This window comes from Chiloscyllium plagiosum, unplaced genomic scaffold (genome assembly GCF_037043375.1).
Source record: "Chiloscyllium plagiosum isolate Xiang-an unplaced genomic scaffold, Cpla_swu_hap1 HiC_scaffold_34, whole genome shotgun sequence".
Classification (NCBI taxonomy): Eukaryota; Metazoa; Chordata; class Chondrichthyes; order Orectolobiformes; family Hemiscylliidae; genus Chiloscyllium; species Chiloscyllium plagiosum.
The window spans coordinates 30,670,505-30,695,506 of NW_028270172.1; the positions used below are offsets into that span (position 1 = coordinate 30,670,505).

Here is a 25,002-nt window from a genome sequence, read left to right on the forward strand (position 1 = left end):
TTTATACAATTAATTATGTATGAAAAATAAAGATGTTTTCCTTCACTACATATAATGAATTGTTAACTTCTGCCTCTCCAACTGTGGCATGTTATGTTGTAAAAAATGATGAATCTACAATGATTTTGACATGATTGCTGTCATAACCAAATACTTATGCTAAACTCAAAGACTCATGTTGGTGCTCACATCAATGTGCAAAATAAAATATCTGCTATTGCAATTAATAATTTGATCATATTGTTTATTTTGAACAGCTAATGTGATATCATTTTTTGACTCAAAGTCAAATGTGCCAGAATCATCTATTGGTGGAGTTCCCAATGAAAATGAGGCATGTTATGTATATTAGTGTTGCATGTTAGTGCAAAGATATCAAAATGAAGCCAATTTGTAAGAATATTCCTTTGCAAGGTTTATGGCTCACAGTGAGTAAATATGTAAGGACGCTCAATGTAAATAAAAGCATTGCATTTCATATAAATTAACATGACTGCATAGTTCAAAATCTTCAGATTAAATAGAGGAACAAGTTTTTCTAGAAGATCTAATCTCAATTTGTTCTTGTGAAGAATCCAAGCTTAAACCGCTTTTTAAATATGAGAAAAAGTTACTGGGCTTTTGTTTTTCCTGAGCCTCCCCAAAATGCTCATTGAATGGCACGTGACCAGAAAAATTACACAATTTAATTAAATTTGAATAAAGGCACACAAATACTGCAAGCACTAGGTTCTACTTCTCCACCCCTAAGTCTGTAGATATAAAATATCATTTTACAATTATATTACTGTCCAATATAGTTTCGGACCAAAATTAAAGACCGTGCCTCCCCAAGCCTTTAGACAGCCCTGAATTTACAAATAAACCACGGTAAATTCTGTGTTTCAATTACTGAGCAAAACTGCAGTGCTTTAAGATAAACTACCTGGAAAATTATATTTCAAAAGACATCAGTTGGAGTCTTATCAAAAAAGGTCATTTAGTGTTATATAGTGGGGAAATGCACACTGACATTATTTTAATTAACCTGTTCAGATATGTTGTAACACAACTTTGGAACAGATGGTATTTGAACCCAGATCATTTGGCTCAGATCTGTACACCACAACTGTACTACAAGTCTCCATGCATTGGGAGATACTGATGAAGAGTTCAAGACTATTTTGTCATTTTATATATCTTACTTATCTATTCTTTTGTTTAGTGGGCTGGACCCATAACTGTCATTGAATTTAAGTCATATACATAGCTATTCCTTCAAAGGAGTCTTCAAGAATCAAGGAAATGGACAAACAATTTCCTTCATTTGTTTTCAATTGTATTTTTCTCTTTTTGAGTAGAGAAGACAGAGCTTCCAGATGTTGTCTAACAGAGTGCTACGAGCTAGTGAAGGCAGGAATAGGAGGATAGAGCAGATGAATGAATGGCTGAGGAGCTGGTGTATGGGAGAAGGATTCACATTTTTGAATCATTGGAATCTCTTTTGGGGTAGAAGTGACCTGTACAAGAAGGACGGATTGCACCTAATTTGGAAGGGGACTAATATACTAGCAGGGAAATTTGCTAGAACTGCTTGAGAGGATTTAAACTAGTAAGGTGGGGAGGGGGTGGGGGTGGGGGGGATGGTGGTGGTGGTGGTGGGTGGGACCCAGGGAGATAGTGAGGAAAGAGATCGATCTAAGACAGGTACAGCTGAGAACAGAAGTGTGTCAAACAGTCAGGGCATGCAGGGACAAGGTAGGACTAATAAATTAAACTGCATTTACTTCAATGCAAGGGGCCTAACAGGGAAGGCAGATGAACTCAGGGCATGGTTAGGAACATGGGACTGGGATATCATAGCAATTACAGAAACATGGCTCAGGGATGGGCAGGACTGGCAGCTTAATGTTCCAGGATATAAATGTTACAGGAAGGAAAGAAAGGGAGGCAAAAGAGGAGGGGGTGTGGCATTTTTGATTAGGGATAGCATTACACCTAGGGACGAGGTACATTGTTCCTAAAAAAAGTGGCATCACAGGTAGACAGGGTGGTGAAGAAGGCATTTGGCACGCTTGCCTTCATTGGTCAGAATACTAAGTAGAGGAGTTGAAATGTCATGTTGTGGCTGTGCAAGATATTAGTGAGGCCACTTTTGGAGTACAGTGTACAGGTCTGGTCACCTACTATCAGTTTACCTCTGGAAAGGTTGTAGAAAAGATTTACAAAGATGTTACAGAGACTGGGTAGGCTGGAACACTTTCCCCTGGAACGTAAGAGGTTGAGGGCTGACTTTAGAGGTTTATAAAATTATGAGAGGTATAGAGAAAGTGAATATCCCAAGGTAGGAGAGTTCAAAACTGGAGGGCATGGGCTTAAGGAGAGAGGGGAAAAATTTAAAAGGGACATGAAGGGCAATTTTTTCACACAGAGGGTGGTGCATATGTGGAATGAATTGCCCACAGGAAGTGGGACAGATGGGTACAATTGCAGCATTTAAAAAGAATTTTGAGCGGGTATATGGATAGGAAAGATTTAGAGGGATACGGGCCAATCACAGGCAAACAGGAATAGTTCAGATCAAGGAATCTGGTCAGCATAGAGGAGTTGGACTGCAGCGTCTGTTTCTGTGCTGTATGACTCTATCCTGGGGATATCACCAGGTATAGATTGTTCTCCAAAGCACAGAAAAAGCTGACTTAGACATTAACATCTTTATTATTGGGTCTTGCAGTACTGTGGAAGTACCCTAATCACATGGATTACAGCCACTCAAGGAGATGGCTCACCACATTGTTAAAGACCAACTAGAGATGGTAAATTTTGACCTCGCCAGTAATGTCCGCATACCGAAAATGAATATTTAAATGAAACAATTACTTGCTCATCATTGCCAAGTCCCCAAAACCGAACATCTCAAATGGTCTAGGTGTCATTAGCTGAAGAGTTTGCTAATTAACCATCTCAGTTCAATACCCAGCAGTAGGGAGGCTGGATACTCTAAGTGCAGCTGCATTCAGACTACAACTGTATATCAGTATCTGTGCCACTGTACTCAAAACCTAACCCCTCCAAAAATGCACTGTGGTGGCAGCTTGTACTTTGTATTCCATCCATGAAGAAATCCTTCATTCTGTGACCATTTTCACCCACTCCAGTAACAGGAGCGATATAATGGAAACACCATCCTCTTCCAAATCACACACAACGCTTACTTTGATGTATAACTGGGTTTCTTCATACCTAGTTAAATTCTGGAATTCACTAACCAATACTGTCATGGGAATGCCGATCAGCATGAGGTTTGAAGTTTTTCTGTAAAATATTCCACCTTCCATTGTTTGGAGTGATGAGAAATGAACAATAATTTGAAGCAGTCAATGGCAGTTCTGTTTTTAAAATAATCCTGGATTATTTTCATTACCGAGTCTTCCACCATGTCATGACCACCTAAGCTTCACTGCCAACAGCTCATTTCTAAGCCTCTCTCCTTGTGAACAAATCTCTTCAATGCCTGAGTCGGAGAAGATTTATATTCTTCAACAGTCACGTGTACTTTTAGATAAATATTCCTGCTTATTTGGTGTCAAGAACTTTTAGCTATTTTGGTCCTATGACCTGGAGATTCCTGATTAACATTCAAACTGTGTACATCTCTCCATTCCTTGGAAATGTTGCTCAAAACCCCATGTTGCCTAAATATTCCACTTTCAAAATCTGAAAACCATTCATTCTATTTTGAATATATCTTTGTTGAAATATACTTTTCTTAAAACACATGAAAAAGAAAAGTCTTTTTTTTCTTGTAGAAGCAATCAATCAATCACTTTGCACACTAAACTTGAATCTTCAAGAGAAAGATAGCATTTAAAATGGGTCAAATGTGTGTTACCAACCTGTGCAGCATGCATGGTGGTGCCTCCATTCCCTGCAAAGGAGCCTCTCCTACTTTGAGGTTCAAGACTCATTTAACACAAACAATATAGTGTCAAGCACATGTAATAATGCACTGGGTTGGATTGGAAGCTCCTCTGAGGCTCTCAAAATATTTCAATGCTTACTTTGACATGCACTATTTGTCAATGGAATGGAAGCCAGAGTGCCCACAATGCAGGGACTAAGTATTTCAAACTGAAAATGATCATTAGGGTGCTAATTATGTCATACGATTGCGAATTATTAAGAATGGGTTCATTCCTTTCAAAGTGGACTGCATTATTAATGTCAACAATTTGATACAGCTACCAGTTAACACCAGATGAAGACAGTGAAACCAACTCCAAATAAAAAAAAAAGCCACTATCCCTGGGATATTTGTGTATTTTATTTGTTCAGTCCACATATATGGCTAATAGATAGTTGGTACCTTTGTATTGGATAGAGGGAGGAATAAGTCACTGCCCTCCTTGACAGGGACGTCAAACAAATAAGAATTTCTCCTACTGCAAGGCCTGCATTAAATGTCCCTCAAACTGACTCCTCCTATTCAGCATCCAATTTTCATTCAGGCTACACCCTTGAAGCGATTATGAAAATGTTAAGAGATGTTACATAAATGCAACTTGAAGTATTCATGCTTACAAAATGTTTTTCAAAATCATCAAAATTGCACGTTAATTCCCCACTTTACTCATAACATTAGTTGAATAGACAAATTCAGCCTTCGCAATTACAGTTATTTGGCTCACTCCCTATTTAAATGATTGTCAATTCATGCCATTGATTCCAACTTTTGAAACAGCAGCAGAGTGAGGAATCATTTATTCCTATAAATTGTGTGAAAAGATGGTGGATTGTGATGAGAAGTGCTTTCCAGCTGTTCAATAACATTGTCCGGATAATTTGAACTGATCTCTCCAATTTCTCCAATACACACTTTAATGCAAAATAAAATAACACATCTCAGACACTTAATTATAATGTCTCAAAAATCATTACTCTCAATTCCCTGGTATGGAATCACCATCTGTAACTGATTGTATACAGGATGGAACCTAATTCAGATTTATTCTGGCATCGACAGTCTACATTTCGAAAAAAAAACTGAAATGTGATAGTATCAGAATTTCAGCATGCTTTGTAACAAAATGAGCAATTATAGCCTGGAGCTTGATCCCCCCCACAACTGTTTATAATGATGTAATGCAGAGGCAACTGACAGTTGATGCTTCACTAGAAGTTAGAAAAGCAAAGTACAATGGACTGGCAGTTCATATTATCTGAACTGTTTAGAAAGATAGAACTTTTATGTGCATAGAATGTTTCATGATTCCATTGTGCTCCACCGCCAACAAAACACTTCTGATTGCAGTTACTGATGTCATTTAGGGAAATGTTGACAATGTGATAAGAATTGGGCTACCTGTTTTTGGTTGAACAATAAAATGTTGGACAGTTAAAACTCCTTTGACCTTTTGAATTGTGTCCTGGTATCTTTTTCATCTATCCAAATCATACAATTGTCATCAAAAGTATTCCAGTTCCACTGTTGTAATAATCAATCCTTTAGTGTCCCATTGAAAGGTCAGCTTCAATTTTGCACTCAAGATACTGGAGTGGGACCTGAATCCAATAATGAGTGTGTTACCCAAAGAACTATAAAGCAGATCCTCAACCCATCCCTTTGGGTGCCAAAAGCAGAAAATCAGAGAAAGCAGGTGATTTCTGATGGAAATGGTTAACAAGTGCATTAAAAAAAGACAGTAGAAGGTCTTTATGACTGAAAATAAGAGAGTGATCACTTTTTGGGAAATGCATATTGCAGTTCCATGTGCATTTAGGGACAACATGCAGCATTACACATCATCTTTGTCAGTCAGCTTATTAGAATTAATACACACATTTATACTGAATACGATAAAACTGCTGAGCAAAAATTCTGAAAACTGCATTAAGCTCCATCTAATCAGGGGCGGTCATTAAAATGGTGAAAAGCAGAACATCTTAGGATCTCAAAGAGCGCAGACTAGTTACCCTCAGTCCCTTGGATGTTGTATGAATAATGTCTACATTGCTAAAGTAACTTTAACCTGATTGACATCATGCAATGAAGTACTTTTTGTTTAAGACAATAGCCCCTCCTTGTTCAGACTCAAGTCTGAGCCGAATAGATCCTTGGACCCAATCAAGGAAAGGGGATGGTGGCAATAAACTACTTCAAGCTCAAGATAATGGTGAATGACATTGCAATATATACAAGTTACAGAATACCTTCATTTCTTAATGTATTTTCTACATGTAAAGTATCTTTTAAACAACTTAAAGAGTGGATTTGTTTCAGCGATTATGTTACTCACTCAATGAATAGAAGAGTTTTCCATCATACAAATTAGGCAACGTGCTAAAATAGCATTAGGGCAGTTTTGCACTTTTTCCAAGTGCAAACGTGATCAGGGTTATTGGAATATTGCAGCAACAGGAGTCAGTCAATTGGCCAATTGAGTCTATGTTGACTCTTTGAAAGAGAGTTACATGATCTGTCTCACTCTTCTCTTTTTAACATATCCCAGCAAAATAAAACATTCTTTCCACACATGTCAAATTCCCTTTGAAGTTATCAAGTCTTCTTTTTCAAAAACAAATCAAGAAGTGTATCCCCAATCATCCAGTTATTTACTTCTCATTTCCCCCCTGGAAATTTGTGTTCTTTGGTTGCAAATCTACCTGTCTACGGAGACACAAAATGGAATTTAACATAGGAATAGCAGTTTCGCCTGCTGTTTGGACAGGTACTAAGAATTTGAGTCACCTTCTTCACATGATGGGCCTTCCCTAATCAGGCAATTAAGTGACCAGCAGTGGCCTTGCCAAGGCTAACAGGTCCAGAGAGTTGCAAATCCCAACCCCAAAGGCTGCTGGCCAGAGACAGGCAACTATCAGTTCCATCAGAGGAGCAATGACTACAGCCACCAGAGACCCAGGGTGAGGTGACAGACACAAACCACAAGCAAGTGAGGATAAAATAAGGTTTAACGGGGTCAGAAGGAAGGACAGGGGTTATAGAACATAGAATATTACAGCGCAGTACAGGCTCTTCAGCCCTCAATGTTCCACAGATCAGTGCAACAATCTGAAGCCTATCTACCCTACACTGTTCCATTTTCATCCATATAGGTTTATCCAATGACCATTTAAATGCCCTGAAAGTTGGCAAGTCTACTACTGTTGCAGGCAGTACGTTCTGTGCCCCTACTACTCGGAGTAAAGAAACTACCTCTGACATCTGTCCTATACCTATCACCCCTCAATTTAAAGCTATGTCCCTTGTGCTAGCCATCACCATCTGAGGAAAAAGTCACTCACTGTCCACCCTATCTATCCCTCTGATGATTTTATATATCTCAATTAAGTCACCTCTCAATCTTCTTCTCTCTAATGAAAACAGCCTCAAATTCCTCAGCCTTTCCTCATAAGACCTTCCCTCCATACCAGGCAACATCCTAGGAAATCTCCTCTGCCCTCTTTCCTAAGATTAGATTACTTACAGTGTGGAAACAGGCCCTTCGGCCCAACAAGTCCACACCGCCCCGCCGAATCGCAACCCACCCATACCCCTACATTTACCCCTTACCTAACACTACGGGCAATTTAGCATGGCCAATTCACCTGACCTGCACATCTTTGGACTGTGGGAGGAAACCGGAGCACCCGGAGGAAACCCACGCAGACACGGGGAGAATGTGCAAACTCCACACAGTCAGTCACCTGAGGCAGGAATTGAACCCGGGTCTCTAGTGCTGTGAGGCAGCAGTGCTAACCACTGTCACCGTGCTGCCCACAAGCTTCCTATAATGTGATGACTAGAACTGTACGCAATACTCCAAGTGCGGCCGCATCAGAGTTTTATACAACTGTAGCATGACCTCATGGATCTGAAACTCAATCCCTCTACCAATAAAAGCTAACACACCATATGCCTTCTGAACAACACTATAAACCTGGGTGGCAACTTTCAGGGATCTATGTACATGGACACCAAGATCTCTCTGCTCATCTACACTACCAAGAATCTTACCATTAGCCCAGTACTCTGCATTCCTGTTACTCCTTCCAAAGTGAATCACTTCACTTTTTTGCATTAAACTCCATTTGCCACCTCTCAGCCCAGCTCTGCAGCCTATTTATGTCCCTCTGTAACCTGCAACATCCTTTGGCACTATCCACAACTCCACTGACACTAATGTCATCCGCAAATTTACTAACCTATCCTTCTAGGCCCTCATCCAGGTTATTTATACAAATGATCAACTGCAGTGACCTCAAAAGAGATCTTTGCAGTACACCACTAGTAACTGAACTCCATCAACCATCACCCTGTCTTTCAGCTAGTCAGGTTCTGATCCAAACTGCTAAATCACCCTCAATCCCATGCCTCTGTATTTTGTGCAATAGCCTACAGTGAACCTTATCAAACACCTTACTAAAATCCATTTAGACCACATCAACTGCTTTACCCTCATCCACCCGTTTAGTCACCATCTCAAAGAACTCAAAGTTTGTGAGGCACGACCTACCCTTCACAAAACCATGTTGATGATTCCTAATCAACTTATTCCTCTCTAAATGAATATGAATCCTATTGCTTATTACCTTTTCCAACACTTTACCCACAGGTGAAGTAAGGCTCACTGGTCTATAATTATCAGGGTAGTCTCTACTCCTCTTCTTGAACAAGGGGACATTTGCTATCCTCCAGTCTTCTGGCACTCTTCCTGTATACAATGACAACATAAAGATCAAAGCCAAAGGCTCTGCAATCTCCTCCCGGCATCCCTGAAAATCCTAGGATAAATCCTATCTGGCCCAGGGGACTTAGCTATTTTCACACGTTCCAGAATTGCTAACACCTCCTCCTTGTGAACCTCAATCCAGTCTACTCTAGTATCCCTGTATCTCAATGTTCTCAACAGCAACATTGTCTTTCTTCAGTGTGAATACAAACAAAATATTCATTCAGCGCCTTCCCCTATCTCCTCAGACTCCACATACAACTTTCCAATAATTTTCTTGACTGGCCCTAATCTTTCTCTCATCATTCTTTTATTCCTGATATAATTATAGAAAACTTCAGGGCATTCCTTGATCCTATCTGCCAACATTAGTTGTCACTAATGCATGCTCTCCATGCCCCTCCCTGATACTCGGTCCCTCAGTCATACAATGAATGCCTGACAATGAGGGCTCCCTGCCCCCACCTCTAATATGCAGAAGCTTGACAGCAGACTTCCTGGTTTTTTTTTTGGCCTTACTGTGTGGAGACTGCCCTGCTTACTGCTGATTAAATGCCAGATGATCCTGATGCCTATCCACTTTGTACTTAAATCAGGGCAGAGATAGAAATGTGCCAGGTTCCTCACTCTGTCCCCTTCCGTCTGAATAAACGCACCCTCTCCCTCACTCATTATCCAAACCTGCCTTGGAAAGGACATTAAATTTCAGCAACCCTCCATGATTTACTTTCTCAAAATCTCTGTAAAAGGACACCTCAATCAAATCTGCCCTTCACCTTCTTTGTTTTAAGTGGAACAATCCCATTATTTAAGGTCTCATTAAAAACAAAAACCTGTTTTCAATTTTTAAATCATTAAGTGTCAATCAATTACAAATTGGTACTCAATCTCTCTTGTCTCAGCCAATTTCTAAACAAATTTTCGTCTGCAGTACAAATCAGGTGACAGCCACCATCTGTGCTAAAGGTTTGCTTATTGAAAGCTGGCTGGATCAGCAAAGACAATGTTCATAAAATAGCCTCCTAATGATCAGAGATTTTGAAGTACAGCTCTCAAGTCACCAAATAACTGTGCATTGTTTCTTTTTTGAAAAGAAAATTGTTGAATAAAGTTTAGAATATTTAGTATAGCACCAATTATACTTAGCCAAGCTGTTTTTCCAAAAAACAGTGATGTTGCTGCCAGCAGTTTTCAGTAGTAATAGTGTCTCTAACCAGTCACAAACAGAACTGATTACAATAGTAGGTGGTCCAGACATCAGCAATTTTGTAAACTTTACTAGCTGCAAGTGCTGACATTTGATTGTTTACAGCCTTGTAATGAGCTGACTGCAGTGCAGAATGACTTGAGAATATCATCTGGGTATTAGATTCGCAAACATGGGGCATTTTTCTGATTGAAACCAACACTCATCAAAAAGCGATCTGAGAAAGCAAGACAAGATTAGTAAATTATTGATTTTATAGCTTCATGGAGCACCAATAATTTAAGAACTTCCATCCTTTCTTAAACAATAACTTTATACAAACATTGGCATGCAGCATGGCATTCTAATCAGCAAGGCACCCTTTAAAGTTACCGCTGTATTCACGTTACTGAGGGAGAGATTTGTTTTGGAAATATAGCCGGAATTGCCTTACCCAACATGTGTAATTCAGCGTCAACTATCCCAAAAATACTGGAAACATCTGCACCTTTCCTCCTGGACAGAGCATACAGAGGACTGCACAATATAGAGAAGCCACAAAATTTCAACAATGTTTAATACCCAGATTGGAAAAGCTAGTATTAACAATACTTTTTTTTTGTTTTACTTCCTAAATTAATTGCTGAAGAACTGGGAGCTCAAGTTATTTTTCTCCTGGGCAATGCATTGCAACTATTTGCTATTTTGAAGGCACCGCATAATTGCAAATTGTTGATTTAGCTTAACGTTGGTCTTTATACATCAAGCAATTCCTGTGGTCCCTTGTCTTCATATTTTGTTGTAATCCCAGGAAAATCAGGCTTGTTACACCAACTTCTCCTTAATGCAGTGGCATTCACTGGTCGAACATGCACATTATACAAATGGAGACTTGGCTGAGTTAGAGAAGGGCGATCTGTGGCCATGACATGTGACAAAACGAGAGAGACAGTTCAGCACAGAAGGACCTGGGTACAGGTGCAGCAGGTAATGAAAACAAATGGAATGTTGGCCTTTATTACGAGTGGGTTGGAGTTTAAAAATAGAAGTGTCATGTTAGACCTGAACAGGGTGTTGATGGGACTACACCTGGAGTCCTTGTACTTAAGGAGGCAATTTGAAGAGATACAAAAGGCTGATTCATGGAATGAAGTGATTAACTTATCAAGACCAGCTAAACAGGTTAGGCCTTTATTCATTACAGTTCAGAAGAATGACGATGATCTTATATAAATTGGTTCAGGGGAATTTATAAAACCTTATAGATTGGTAGAGAAGCTAAGTGATTATTTTGCATCAGTCTTCACTGAGGAAGATTCAAGAACTTGCCCAGAATTAGACATTCAAGAAATTGGGGAGAATAGTAATTATAATTTCCTTCCATTATAGAAATGTGTTAGAGAAATTACAAGGACTGTAACTTGGTATGTCCTCAGGGTCTGATATTCTGCATTCCAGGGTACTATGGAAATGGCTATCATCTTACAAACTTCTATGGATTTCAGAGTGGATCCTGCATGCTGGAGAGTAGCAAATGTTGCCCTAGTATTTAAAGGAGAGAGGGAGTAAGAAAGCAGGGAACCACAGATCTATTAGCCTTACATCAGTAGTAGAGAAAATGCCAAACTCCATTATGAAGAATGTGATAAATTGTGACTTGGTTACAATAACATAATTGGGTGTAGTCAGCATGGATTGGTAAATGGGTAATAGTGTTTGGCAACCACATTGGACTTATTTAGGATGTTACTAACAGTTGATTGATGGAGTAAATTTGGATTGTAGAAGGCTTTGATGAAGCCTACAAGAGACAGGTTAGCAAAATGAGAGCACATGGGACAGGATGCAGGGATTAAATATTCACTAACAGGGACAAAACAGAATAGAAACAAACAGGTCATTCTTGTATTGGAATGCTGTGACTAATGAGGTAGCTGAAACATCAGTACTGGAGCCACAGCTGTTCATATTATATGTCGATAATCTGGAATTTGGGTTCCAGAAGTAACATTTCCAGGTTCAAGGATAACAGAAAGCTGGATATGAGTACGTATTGTAAGGAAGATGCAAAACGGCTTCAAGAGAATTTGGGCAGCCTTAGTGAACAAACAAGATGGAATATAATCTAGAAAAATGTTAAGTCAATTATCTTGATAGGAGGAACAGGCGTGTAGAATATTTCTTCAATAGTAAGAAATTAGCCGGTGTAAATGTACACAGGGACCAAGATTTCATTGTCAATAGTCAATGTAGACTAAAATAAAAGAGCAGCAAGCAATTAGGAAGACCAACAGTATGTTGAACTTTATCACAAAATGATTTGTGTGCAGGAATAGTGAAAGATAAAATTGACAGTATGGAAAAAGGATGGATTGATGGGGGAGAAGTAATATAGGTTTCCTATAACAAGTACGTGTCAGCAGTATGAGATGTGCACATGTAATTGGAAAGTATTACTTGTAGAAATATTTGATTTGAAGCTGTAAGAGTAGTATAAAATTTTTGTACTTGTGGTGAAGATTTGAGTTGATGGATTTATAAATATCAACGAGAGAGAAACAAGGAGATGTACAGCACAGAAACAAACCCTTCGGTCCAACTCCTCCATACCAACCAGATATTCTAAATTGAGCTATCCCATTTGCTAGCACTTGGCCCATATCCTTCTAAACCCTTCTTATTCATATACCCATCCAGATGCCTTTTAAATGTTGTAATTGTACCAGCCTTCACCACTTCCACACAGAGGGTGATATGTGCACGGAGTGATCTGCCAGAGGGAAAAGTTGCCCTTTAAGTCCCTTTTTAAATCTTTCCTCTCTCACCTTAAACCAATGCCCTCTAATTCTGCATTCTCCTACCTCAGGGAAAAGGCTTCATCTACTTACCCGATCCATGACCCTCATGATTTTGTAATCCTCTATAAGGTCACCCCTCGGCTTCCGATGCTCCAGGGAAAATAGCTCCAGCCTTTTCAGCCTCTCCCTATAGCTCAAACCCTCCCAACCCGACAACACCCTTGTAAATCTTTTGTGAGATAAAAGGGATACTTGGATTGTTTGGGGAAAAAAACAGTGTAATGGATAATGATCCATCGTTGAATATTAGAGCAAGCTCAATGGTCTAAACGTCCTACTCCTGCTCCTATGTTTCTATCAGAAAATGAAACAAAAAAACTCTATTAAATCTGAGACTGCTTCTCAATATCCAGGAGGCCAACCTTCAATTCCTTGAGACTTCAGAGCAAGCTTGGAGGACTGGAAAACTGAAAACATACATTGAAATTCCTGGCATGAGATCTTTTACATTGACGTGGAAGCTGCAAGTTTATAGAATATTGAGAATGTGGAACTTACTACTGCATGGATTAGTTGAGGTGATAGCTGAGAGATACAATTATAGGGGACATATTAGAGAAAAAAGAAAGACAATAATAAGATAATTGGGTAGAAGCAAAACTATTTCCATATGGCAAGTTGGGCCAGCAATGAAGAACTGAAAATAACAAATGCTGGAGATCACAGCGGGTTAGACAGCATCTGTGGAGAGAGAGCAAACTAACGTTGAGCCTAGATGACTACATCAGCACTGAAGTGAAGTGTAGAGGGGGCAGCATTTATGCTTTTTATTGGGGGGGTTGGTAGTGGGTGTAGGGTGATGGAGAAAAAATGTTGATAGTTCTGATTAAGTTTTCGGAATGTGAGAATGACAGGACAATGGTAATTCTCCTGCCAGACTTGAAAGGACAGACGGTCCCACTGGGATGGGGGGAGGGGAGAGAGGACATCATAACAGAAGTTACAAGCAAGGAAAGGGAAGACATTGTTTACAATTTGAAGGTGTTGAACTGAATAATAAGTCCAGAATGGTGTAAAGTGCCTAGTCTGAAGATGAGATGTTGTTCCTCCAGTTTGCACTGTGATTCACCGGAACACTGCAGCATGCTAAGGACAGACAAGTGGGCATGTGAGCAGGACACAGTGTTAAAATGACCGGCTACAGGAAGGTTGGGTCATGCTTGCACATAGACGTCACCCAGTCTGCGTTTGGTTTCTCCAAAGTAGAGAAGGCCACATTGAGCCAACTATGAGGTGTTTCTGCGCTGTAAAATTCTAAAGCACATTAGCCAAAGAAATAGGAACTACCAGGAGTAATGAATGAAACGATCACACCACTTAATTTAGATACAACATTATAAATTAATGTCATGTCTGAGCAAGATTACAGAGTAAATCTAAGTAACACGAGACTAAGGTAAAAATAATGGATTAACTGTATAAATGAAAATAAATGATTCCATCAAACACAGGACGAGTTCCAACAGATATCTGACCAATTTAAAATGACTGCATGTGAAAACCTTAATCAAGCAAAAAAGGATTACTGCAATAATGCTTCCAAAATCCAATACAGCAAAATAGAAATCCAAGGTATAGCAGTTATCGAAATCCAAGTTACACACTTCCAAAGTACTTCATTTGTTGTAAAGTGTTTTAAGACATCCTCAGATTGTGAAAAGGAAGATATGTGTGCGAGTTCTCTCTTTTATTTCAGATGTTGGTAGCTAGGCCAAGACCAGTAATTATTTATTACCAACTTCTGAAGATCTGAACCTGCACAAAAAAGGTTTCCATGAACTGTAGTAAAACTAGCAACAATTGAATCAAGTATTAAAGGTGATAAAGCAAAAAAAGAATAGGTAAACCCTATATTAATTGAAATGAACAGTGAATCGTGAATTTACTTGTACTGAGAGATCTAAATGTGTCTATTAGAAAGGGACTATTCCAACATTCTAACTTATGCAGAAATTATGGGCTATAATTCGAGGTAGCAGGGAAGCTAATGGCATCCGCTGTTAGTTACACTTGCTCTAGCACATACTGGTTTCAAAATTTATTGAGTGGCAAGTTGCTAAGTGCAAACTGATGATATTGCAATGAGGAAACCAGAGAGCAGGTTGCATCTTCTGAACCGATCGGACTGAAGAATTGTCAAATAAGCGGTGCAACATTGTGAAGGAAGCGTAAAGCAGAGTGGCTGAATTTCATGTCAGTTGGGGGTGCAGAAAGAGAAAAGAAGGGATTTTGTGATGCAGTGGTAGTCCCTAACTCTGAACGAAGAGTCTCAGTTCAAGTCCCACCTACCCCTTGATTAGAAAAAATAGACAGAAAAGAGAAAAGGAGAGAAACAAGATTAGATTGTGATAGAGAGAAATAGGAAAAGAAAAAGCAAGACAAAAAAATCAAAAGTTTCAAATTTAGAACTTAAAAATTCTAGCAATGCCCAAAATGATTCCACTTCCAATATTTAGGTTTTGGTACAGAAGGTTGATTGCCAACAAAGAATAATCACATCCTTCAATATGTATGATATCTGACGTGACAAGCCCTGACTTTCTGCAGTTGGTTAATTTGTATCAACCATATAGACTGTGGACATTTCACACTTTTCAAAAGCCTTCTGATCATGAGGCAGAGCATAAGATGCTGTATTTACAAAACTAATGATTGCATGATATAACCCAAACAACTATTAGATATTTGAATAATTATATATCTGCTCTTTACCTGAATTTCTTGAACTATGAGTTGATAAATTAACCATACATGTCATTTGTGTCACTTTTATCTTAGTTAATAAATTACAGTTCTCATCAATGAAAATGCTTTGCAAATTAGGTGCATGTAAAGTTTTGTTTTGGTAAATTGGACAAATTCTACAAATTCAATTCACTTTAAATGGGAGTTCAGATACAGTTTGTGAGTGTGTTGCAAAATGAATCTTCACAATGCTCATAATTTTCTATGAATTATTTATACATTTGTTGCTGCCATCCTCTCTCCTGGCTGGGATCTACACAGCCTGCTTAGTTGAGTATGGCAGAGGAAAATACCTGATAGTTTAACAGGAAGAGGTTCTTGTCTTAAACAAATTACATGAAAATAACTTTGTACAAATTATAGAGACTGAGAAGGACCCAAATAGAAGTCCTACTCCTCTGAGAGCCTGAACTGCTCCCTCCCAGGCGCATGTGACAAAGTCACAGTGAATGGTCTCTCAAGCACTCTTCACTATTAGCCCTTTCAGATCTTCGCATTCTTTGATATTATTTCTGCCTCAGTTTTGTATTATGAAATCATTCATGTGAATAGCTAAGATAATAGCCATGTGTCTATGATATGTCCACTGTATGTCAGAATATCACATTGTTCTGCATGATTACTATCAAATCCTATTTGATAAATCACATTAAGAAAATAATTATTTTCTACTCAGACCATCAAGGTGCTCCAAGTACAAGTAAAATCAATAGAAATAAATAGGAAAACTCTCTTCTCAACCAGAGTTATACCTAGTACAGAGATGATGTGGTTGTGTTGGGGTCAATGGCATCAGCCCCAGGACATTACTGCAGGAGTTCTTCAGAGTCGTCCCTAGGTTCAGCCATTTTCAGCTATTTCATCCTTGATCTTCTTTCCATCACAATGTCAGAAATGGAGATTCTCGCTGATGCTGCAAAGAGTTCAATTCTATTCGCAACTCATCGGATATTGAAGCAGTCTGTCCCCATGCAACAGACCTAGATTACATTCAGGTACGAGCTTATGCCACTGACTTGCTCAGCTATGACCATCTTTAAGAGAACACCTGATTTTCTCCCCATAAAATTCAATTGTATTACCATTGTTGCATCCCCCATGACTATCACTGAGTAGAAATTAAATTGGACCTGCCATCTAAACTACAAGAAATAGTCACAGACAGAAATATGCAATGAGTATCTCACTGCCTGAAGCTGCAACCTCTGCCCAACAGTTACAAAGTAAAAGTCAGTGTGATAGACTAGTCTCCACTTGCTTGGATGAGTTGTAACTGCAATAACATTTTCAAGAAGATCTATACCATCCAGGACAAAGCAGTCAGCTTGATCACCATGAATTCACTCCTTTCACAATCAATGGACCTACCAAACCTTCAATCCCCAACATGTAAAACAAAACAAAAAATAAAGCTACCAACTCCAAGTTCTCACCTAAACCAGACACCACCCTGACTTGGAATTGTTTTGCCATACCTTTGCCAATGCTGGGTCAATATGTATGACTTGGTCTCTAATTGCACTGTGGATACACCTACTCTACACCAACAGCAGCTGGAAGGAGGAAGTGCATATTACTTTGTCAAATATAATTATGGATGGTTAATGAATACTGGTCTTGCCAGCGAAGCCTATCTTTTGTACATGAGTAAAAATATTTTATTCTAAACCTGTTAAGATGGCCTTTTCAAAATACATTCATGGATTATATAATGCGTGGCATTATACAAAGAACATGACAAACTTCAGACAGTAACTTGAGTTACAAGAGTAAATGGGAAATTTTAAAAGAAACCAGGATCAATCATGCCCATTTACAAATTTCGTGTGGCCTCTCCCTCTGGTCAGCTGGTACTTCTATGACCCTTAATCCCTGATTCGGCTATAGGCAAAACCTGCCTGTTGACTCATCACATTCTGACCCCTTCATAAAGGTCTTCATAGAATGAAAACAGGCCCTTCGACCCAACAAGTGTGCACCGACCCTCCAAAGAGTAACCCACTGAGACCCATTCCCCCTACCCTATTACTCTACATTTACCCCTGACTAATGCACCTCACCCACACATCCCTGAACACTATGGGCAATATTCCATTGCCAATCCACCCAACCTGCACAACGTTGGATTGTGGGAGGAAACCAGAGTACACCCACGCAGACATGGGAAGAATGTGTAAACTCCACACGGATAGTCGCCCAAGAGTGGAATCGAACCTGGTGCTGTGAGGAAGTAGTGTTGCCTAAGTCTACTGTACCTGGGCGATTGTCTGTGTGGAGTTTGCACATTCTCCCCATGTCTGTGTGTGTGTGTTTCCTCTGGGTGCTCCGGTTTCCTCCCACAGTCCAAAGATGTGCAGGTCAGGTGAATTGGCCATGCTAAATTGTCCATAGTGTTAGCTGCATTAGTCAAAGGGAGTTGGATCTGGGTGGATTACTCTTCGGATGGTCGGTGTGGACTTGTCGGGCTGAAGGGCCTGTCTCCACACTAGGGAATCTAATCTAATCAAATTCAGTGTTGGAAAGCTGAGAGGGTGATAGAATTCCAGCACTTAGTGTACACTGGTGAAGCAGAGCTAAGAGTATAACAAAAACTGTATCTTTTTTATTTTTCGCTATTTTTAAATGTGGCCTCAAGTGGGAAAAGGACTGTTTCAAAATCAAGAATTATGGAAGTAGTTTCTGTACTCCTAATAGCGAGTTACCAAAACTCGTTGTAAATGATGTTTATGCCAATGCTTTGTTTAACCAGTGGTGAAGACTGGTTGAAGATGAACTGATAGCAGGGGAAGCGTATAAAGTGAGACTGAGTCAGCAGTAAGTGCCTGGTTAAGTTGTAAAGTGGTGACAAGTTGATACGACAGAAGCCATGAGCCTGCCAACAAAACTGTGACTGGCATGTGAGTAGGTGAGTAACTTGAGCATGTGATCACTGTTGTCAGAAGCCTTTGGACCTTGGGAAGGTGAGGTGATGTGATTCTCCCTACGGAAGAAAATTCCTGAAGCCTGCAGAATTTCTCCCATCATTTGCTATAAGCTGATACTTTTAACCAATAAGTCAATTACTTTATAATTTGTGAATCAGTTGCTCTGTGTTTCCCACAGGGAAATATAAAGTATCTAAAGATCAGCATGTCCTAACCAGCAAGTAGCTTATCTCAGTCACAGCAAGTGAACTGCCTTTCCAGTCTTTCCTTCCACCATAGCAATGATGTTTATTTGTCTCTCTGGATGTGAGAGTTGGGGGGTGTTCTATAAGGGTACTGCACTTTGAATTAAGAGTTATTATTCAACAGTTCACATTTGTTTACCTGTAGGTAGAATCTATTACAGAAGAGGTGGTGTTTGAGGTATTAAAAAAATTAAAACGGATGCATCTCAGAGAGTTGATCAAGTGCATTGTGGGAAGTTAGAGTAGAAATTGTGGGGCCCCGAGCAGAAATATTTGTATCATCTACAGCCAAGAGTGAGGTGCCAGAGGATTGGAGGGTGGCTAATGTAGTATCTTTATTTAAGAAAGGCTGTAAGAAGCCTGGACACTACAGGACAGTGAGTCTGAGATCACTAGTGGATAGGTTGTTGGAGGGGTTTCTGAGAGATAGGATTTGCATGCATTTGGAGAGGCAGGGATTGATTACGGATAGTCAGCATGGCTTTGTGCATGGAAAATCCTGTCTCACTAACTTGATTGCATTTTTTGAGCATGGAGCCAAAAAGATGGATGAGGGTAGAGCGGAAGATATTGTCTACATGGATTATAAAAAAGTCTTTGACAAAGTTTCGCATGGTAGACTGGTTCATAAGGTTAAATCACATGGGATTCAGGGACAGCTTGTCAATTAGATACAAAATTGGTTTGACAGGAGAAGACAGAGGATGGTGGTGGAAGGACCTGCATGTCCTTGGCAGAGTGGGAGGGGGAGTTGAAATGTTCGGCCACGGGGTGGTGGGGTTGGTTGGTGCAGGTGTCCTGGAGATGTTCCCTGAAGCACTCTGTGAGGAGGCGTCCAGTCTCCCCAATGTAGAGGAGACCGCATTGGGAGCAACGGATATAATAAATGACATTGGTGGATGTGCAGGTGAAACTTTGATGGATGTGGAAGGCTCCTTTGGGGCCTTAGATGGAGGTGAGGGAGGAGGTGTGGGCGCAGGTTTGCAATTCCTGCTGTAGCAGGGAGGGTATCAGGATGGGAGGCTGGGCTGTAGGGGGAAGTGGACCTGACCAGGTAGTCACAGAGGGAACGGTCTTTGCGGAAAGCGGATAGGGGTGGGGGGAGGGAAATATATCACTGGTGGTGCGGCCCGTTTGGAGGTGACAGAAATGTTGGCGGATTATGTGGTTTACGCAAAGGTTGGTAGGGTGGAAGGTGAGGACCGGGGTTCTGTCTTTGTTACGATTGGAGGGGTGGGGTCTAAGGGCGGATGTGCAGGATATGGACAAGATGCGTTGGAGGGCATCTTCAACCACATGGGAAGGGAAATTGTGGTCTCTAAAGAAGGAGGCCATGCAGTGTGTTCTGTGGTGGAACTGATCCTCCTGGAACCAGATACGGCAGAGGCGGAGGAATTGGGAATACAGGATGGAATTTTTGCAGGAGGTGGGGTGCGAAGAGGCGTAATCCAGGTAGCTGTGGGAGTAGGTGGGTTTGTAAAAAATGTCAGTGTCAAGTCGGTCATCATTAATGGAGATGGAGATGTCCAGAAAGGGGAGGGAGATGTCAGAGATGGTCCAGATGAATTTAAGGTCAGGGTGGAATGCGTTGGTGAAGTTGATGAACTGTTCAACCTCCTCGCGGGAGCATAAGGTGGCGCCAATGCAGTCATCAATGTAGCAGAGGAAGAGGTGGGGAGTGGTGCCGGTGTAACTACGGAAGATGGAATGTTCTACGTAGCCGACAAAGATACGGGCATAGCTGGGGCCCATACGGGTGTCCATGGCTCCCCTTTGGTCTGGAGAAATTGTTGAGAGTGAGGACCAGTTCGGCCCAACAAATGAGTGTCAATGGAAAGGTACTGTTGACGACGTCGGGAGAGGAAGAAATGGAGGGCTTAGAGGCCCCGGTCATGGCGGATGGAGGTGTAGAGGAATTGGATGTCCATGGTGAAGATGAGGCGTTGGGGGCCGGGGAAACGGAAGTTTTGGAGGAGGTGGAGGGAGTGGGTGGTGTCTTGATTGTATGTGGGGAGTTCCTGGGCTAGGGGGGATAGGACAGTATTGAGGTAGGTGGAGATGAGTTCGGTGGGGCAGGAGCATGCTGAGACAATGGGTCCGCCGGGGTGATCAGGCTTGTGGATCTTGGGAAGGAGGTAGAATCGGGTGGTGCAGGGTTCCCAGACTATGAGGTTGGAAGCTGTGAGTGGGAGATCTCCTGAGGTGATGAGGTCTGGGAGATGATGGTTTGGTGATGGAGGGTGGGATCATGGTCGAGGGGGCGGAAGCAGGAGGTGTCTTCGAGTTGGTGTCTGGCTTCAGCGGTATAGAGGTCAGTGCGCCAGACTACCACTGCACCCCTTTTATCTGCTGGTTTGATGGTGAGGTCGGGATTGGAACAGAAGGAGTAGAGGGCTGCACGTTGTGAAGGTGAGAGGTTGGAGTGGGGGAGGGGGTGTAGACAGTTTGAGGCGGTTATGTCTCGGCGGCAGTTGGAAATGAAGAGATTGAGGGCAGGCAATAGGTCAGCACGGGGTGTCCAGGTGGATGGAGTGTTTTGGAAGCATGCGAAGGGGTCCTCAGTTCCTGCCGTGACTACCTGGTCAGGTCCACGCCCCCCCCATAACCCACCCTTCCCAGCCACTGCAGGAATTGAAAAACCTGCATCCAAACCTCCATCCAAGGCCCCAAAGGAGCCTTCCACATCCATCAAAAGTTCCAGCTGCACATCCACCAATGTCATTTATTGTATCCATTGCTCCCGATGCAGTCTCCTCTACATTGGGGAGACTGGATGCCTCCTCGCAGAGCGCTTTAGGGAACATCTCCGGGACACCCGGACCAATCAACCCCACCGTCCTGTGGCCCAACACTTCAACTCCCCCTTCCACTCTACTGAAGACATGCAGGTCCTGGACCTCCTCCACTGCCGCTCCCTCACCACCTGACGCCTGGAGGAAGAATGCCTCATCTTCTGCCTCGGAACACTTCAACCCCAGGGCATCAATGTGGACTTCACCAGTTTCCTCATTTCCCCTTCCCCCACCTCATCCTAGTTCCAAACTTTCAGCTCAGCACTGTCCCCATGACCTGTCCTACCTGTCAATCTCCATTCCCACCTATCCACTCCACCCTCTTCCCTGACCTATCACCTCCATCCCCACCCCCATTCACCTATTGTACTCGTTGCCAGCTTCCCCACACCCCCATTTATCTCTCCACCCTGGAGGCTCCCTGCCTCTATTCCTGATGAAGGGCTTTTGCCCGAAACGTTGATTTTCCTGCTCCACGGATGCTGCCTGACCTGCTGTGCTTTTCCAGCACCACTCTGATCTAAACTCTGGTTTCCAGTATCTGCAGTCCTCACTTCTGCCAAGTTGATTTCCAGTGTGCTGTCCCAGTGAGGTATGATAGTGCTAAGACAATTGATTGATGTGGATTAAGGGTGAGTGAGTTATGGAGATATGGCATGCGGGCAATGTGACAGAATGTCAATATTGATGAGATGGGACATTTAAAGAGCCATTCAATAGTCCCAACCACTCAGACAAGATTGTTAAGCCTCTCAGGGCATGACATTTCCACTGACCTCCATGACAACCTACCTACTATGCCAGAAGAAACAGGCTTCTGTAGGGCAAGACATTGCTCTTCCTTTTGACCTCCTTCTCCCTTCCTTGGATATCAGCATTCAATCCAGTGTTACCAACAGATATGAGCTTTAAAAAAAACAATGTTCATGGAACGTTGGCATCCCTGCCTTTTCCACCATTTATTGCCAATCCCTCGTTTGCCTTAAGGAGGTGGTGGTGAGCTTCTTTAGCCACTGAAGTCAGTTTGGTTTCGGTAGACTCAATGTCATTAGGGAGGAAATTCAAGGATTGTAACCCACTGACACTGAAGGAACAGCAATGCAATGTCCGAAGTCTCAGAGTTTATACCTCTCCTATTGTGTTCCATTTTTCAATGTTTTCCAGGTTAGAGACATTTCTTTTTTTTATTTCAAAAATATACTTTATTCACAAAAATATTTTGATGATCTGTACAATTGGTCATGCCATACATATGTAATCATTCCATTTCTTTGCATACAGAGATAGAGTAATCATTCATATATACAGGTCTGTACGTTTACCATCCATATATTTAGCTGAGGCGTCAGCAGAGCCCACTTACTGCGTGGGCCCCCTGTTCTTTGGCAGGCAGCTGTTACACAGTGGTCTTTCGCCTTGGTGGCAGCTGCCCCAAGCTTCAGCGCGTCCCTCAACACGTAGTCCTGGACCTTGGAATGTGCCAGTCCACAACACTCAGTCGGGGTCAACTCCTTCAGCTAAAAGATCAACAGGTTTCGGACAGACCAAAGAGCGTCTTTGACCGAGTTGTTGATCCTCCAGGCAGAGTTGATGTTCGTCTCGGTGTGCTTCCCGGGAAACAGACCGTACAGCACAGAGTCCGGCGGTACAGCGCAATTTGGGACGAACCTCAACAAACACCACTGCATTCGTCTCCAGATTTTTTTTGCGTAGGCACATTCCAGAAGGAGGTGTGTGACAGTCTCTTCCCCCCCCCCCGCAGCCGCTTCGAGGGCAGCGTGCGGTGCAGCAGAGAGTCCGGGCGTGCATAAAGGATCTCACAGGCAGAGCCCTTCTCACCACCAGCCAAGCCATGTCTTGGTGCTTGTTGGAAAGTTCTGGCGGTGAGGCATTCTACCAAATGGCTTTGACAGTCTGCCCAGGGAACCACTTAAAAGGAGCCGCCCTCTCCTTTTCCCGAAGGGTCTCAAGGACACGACGTGCTGACCACTTCCTGATGGAGTTGTGGTCAAAGGTGTTTTTCTTCATAAATTTCTCTACGAAGGACAGGTGATATGGAACGGTCCAACTACTCGAAGCGTTCCGCGGCAGCGAGGCCAGGCCCATCCTTCGCAACACCGGGGACAGGTAGAACCTCAGTATGTAGTGACACTTGGTGTTTGCGTACCAGAGATCCACGCATAGCTTGATGCAGCCACACACAAAGGTGGCCATCAGGGTGAGGGTGGCATTGGGTGTGTTTTTTCCCCTGTTGCCCAAAATTGCTTTGTACATCGAGTCCCTTCGGACAGTGGCCATCTTTGATCTCCATATAAAATGGAAGATGGCCCGGGTGACTGCGACGGCACAGGTTCTGGGAATAGGCCAGACCTGTGCCACATCTAACAACACTGACAATGCCTCACACCTGATGACCAGGTTTTTACCCGCGATGGAGAGCGACTATAGCTTCCATCTGCCCAGTTTCTGCCTCACTTTCTTGATACGCTCCCCCCAAGACTTGGCACAAGCCCCAGCCCCTCCAAACCAAATACCCAGCACCTTTAGGTGGTCAATCCTGATGGTGAAGAGGATGAAGGATTGGTTGGCCCAGTTCCTGAAGAGCATGGCCTCGCTCTTGCCTCGGTTGACCTTGGCCCCCGAGGTTCATTCGAACTGGTCACAAATAGAGTCATAGAGAAGTACAGCATGGAAACAGACCCTTTGGTCCAACCTGTCCATGCCGACCAGATATCCCAACCCAATCTAGTCCCACCTGCCAGCACCCGGCCCATATCCCTCCAAATCCTTCCTATTCATATACCCATCCAAATGCCTCTTAAATGTTGCAATTGTACCAGCCTCCACCACATCCTCTGGCAGCTCTATCCATACACGTACCACCCTCTGCGTGAAAAGGTTGCCCCTTAGGTCTCTTTTATATCTTTCCCCTCTCACCCTAAACCTATGCCCTCTACTTGTGGACTCCCCGACCCCAGGGAAAAGACTTTGCCTATTTATCCTATCCTTGCCCCTCATAATGTTGTAAACCTCTATAAGGTCACCCCTCAGCCTCCGACGCTCCAGGGAAAACAGCCCCAGCCTGTTCAGCCTCTCCCTGTAGCTCAGATCTTCCAACCCTGGCAACATCCTTGTAAATCTTTTCTGAACCCTTTCAAGTTTCACAACATCTTTCCGATAGGAAGGAGACCAGAATTTCACCCAATATTCCGACAGTGGCCTAAACAATGTCCTGTACAGCCACAACATGACCTCCCAACTCCTGTACTCAATACTCTGACCAATAAAGGAAAGCATACCAAACGTCTTCTTCACTATCCTATCTACCTGCGACTCTACTTTTCAAGGAGCTATGAACCTGCACTCCAAGGTCTCTTTATTCAGCAACACTCCCTAGGACCTTACCATTAAGTGTATAAATCCTGCCAAAATTGTCTTTCCCAAAATGCAACTCCATCTGCCACTTCTCAGCCCATTAGCCCATCTGGTCAAGATCCTGTTGTAATCTGAGGTAACCCTCTTCGCTGTCCACTACACCTCCAAT

The 25,002-nt window shown here is 42.2% G+C and overlaps 1 protein-coding gene and 1 pseudogene across 7 annotated transcripts in view; both read right to left on the reverse strand.

The window, feature by feature from the left end:
* Nucleotides 1-25,002, reverse strand: part of LOC122564410 (catenin delta-2-like) — a 1,213,649-nt gene that overhangs the window by 1,067,753 nt on the left and 120,894 nt on the right. The window lies entirely within an intron of this gene.
* On the reverse strand, nucleotides 12,132-24,065 carry LOC148141133 (uncharacterized; annotated as a pseudogene).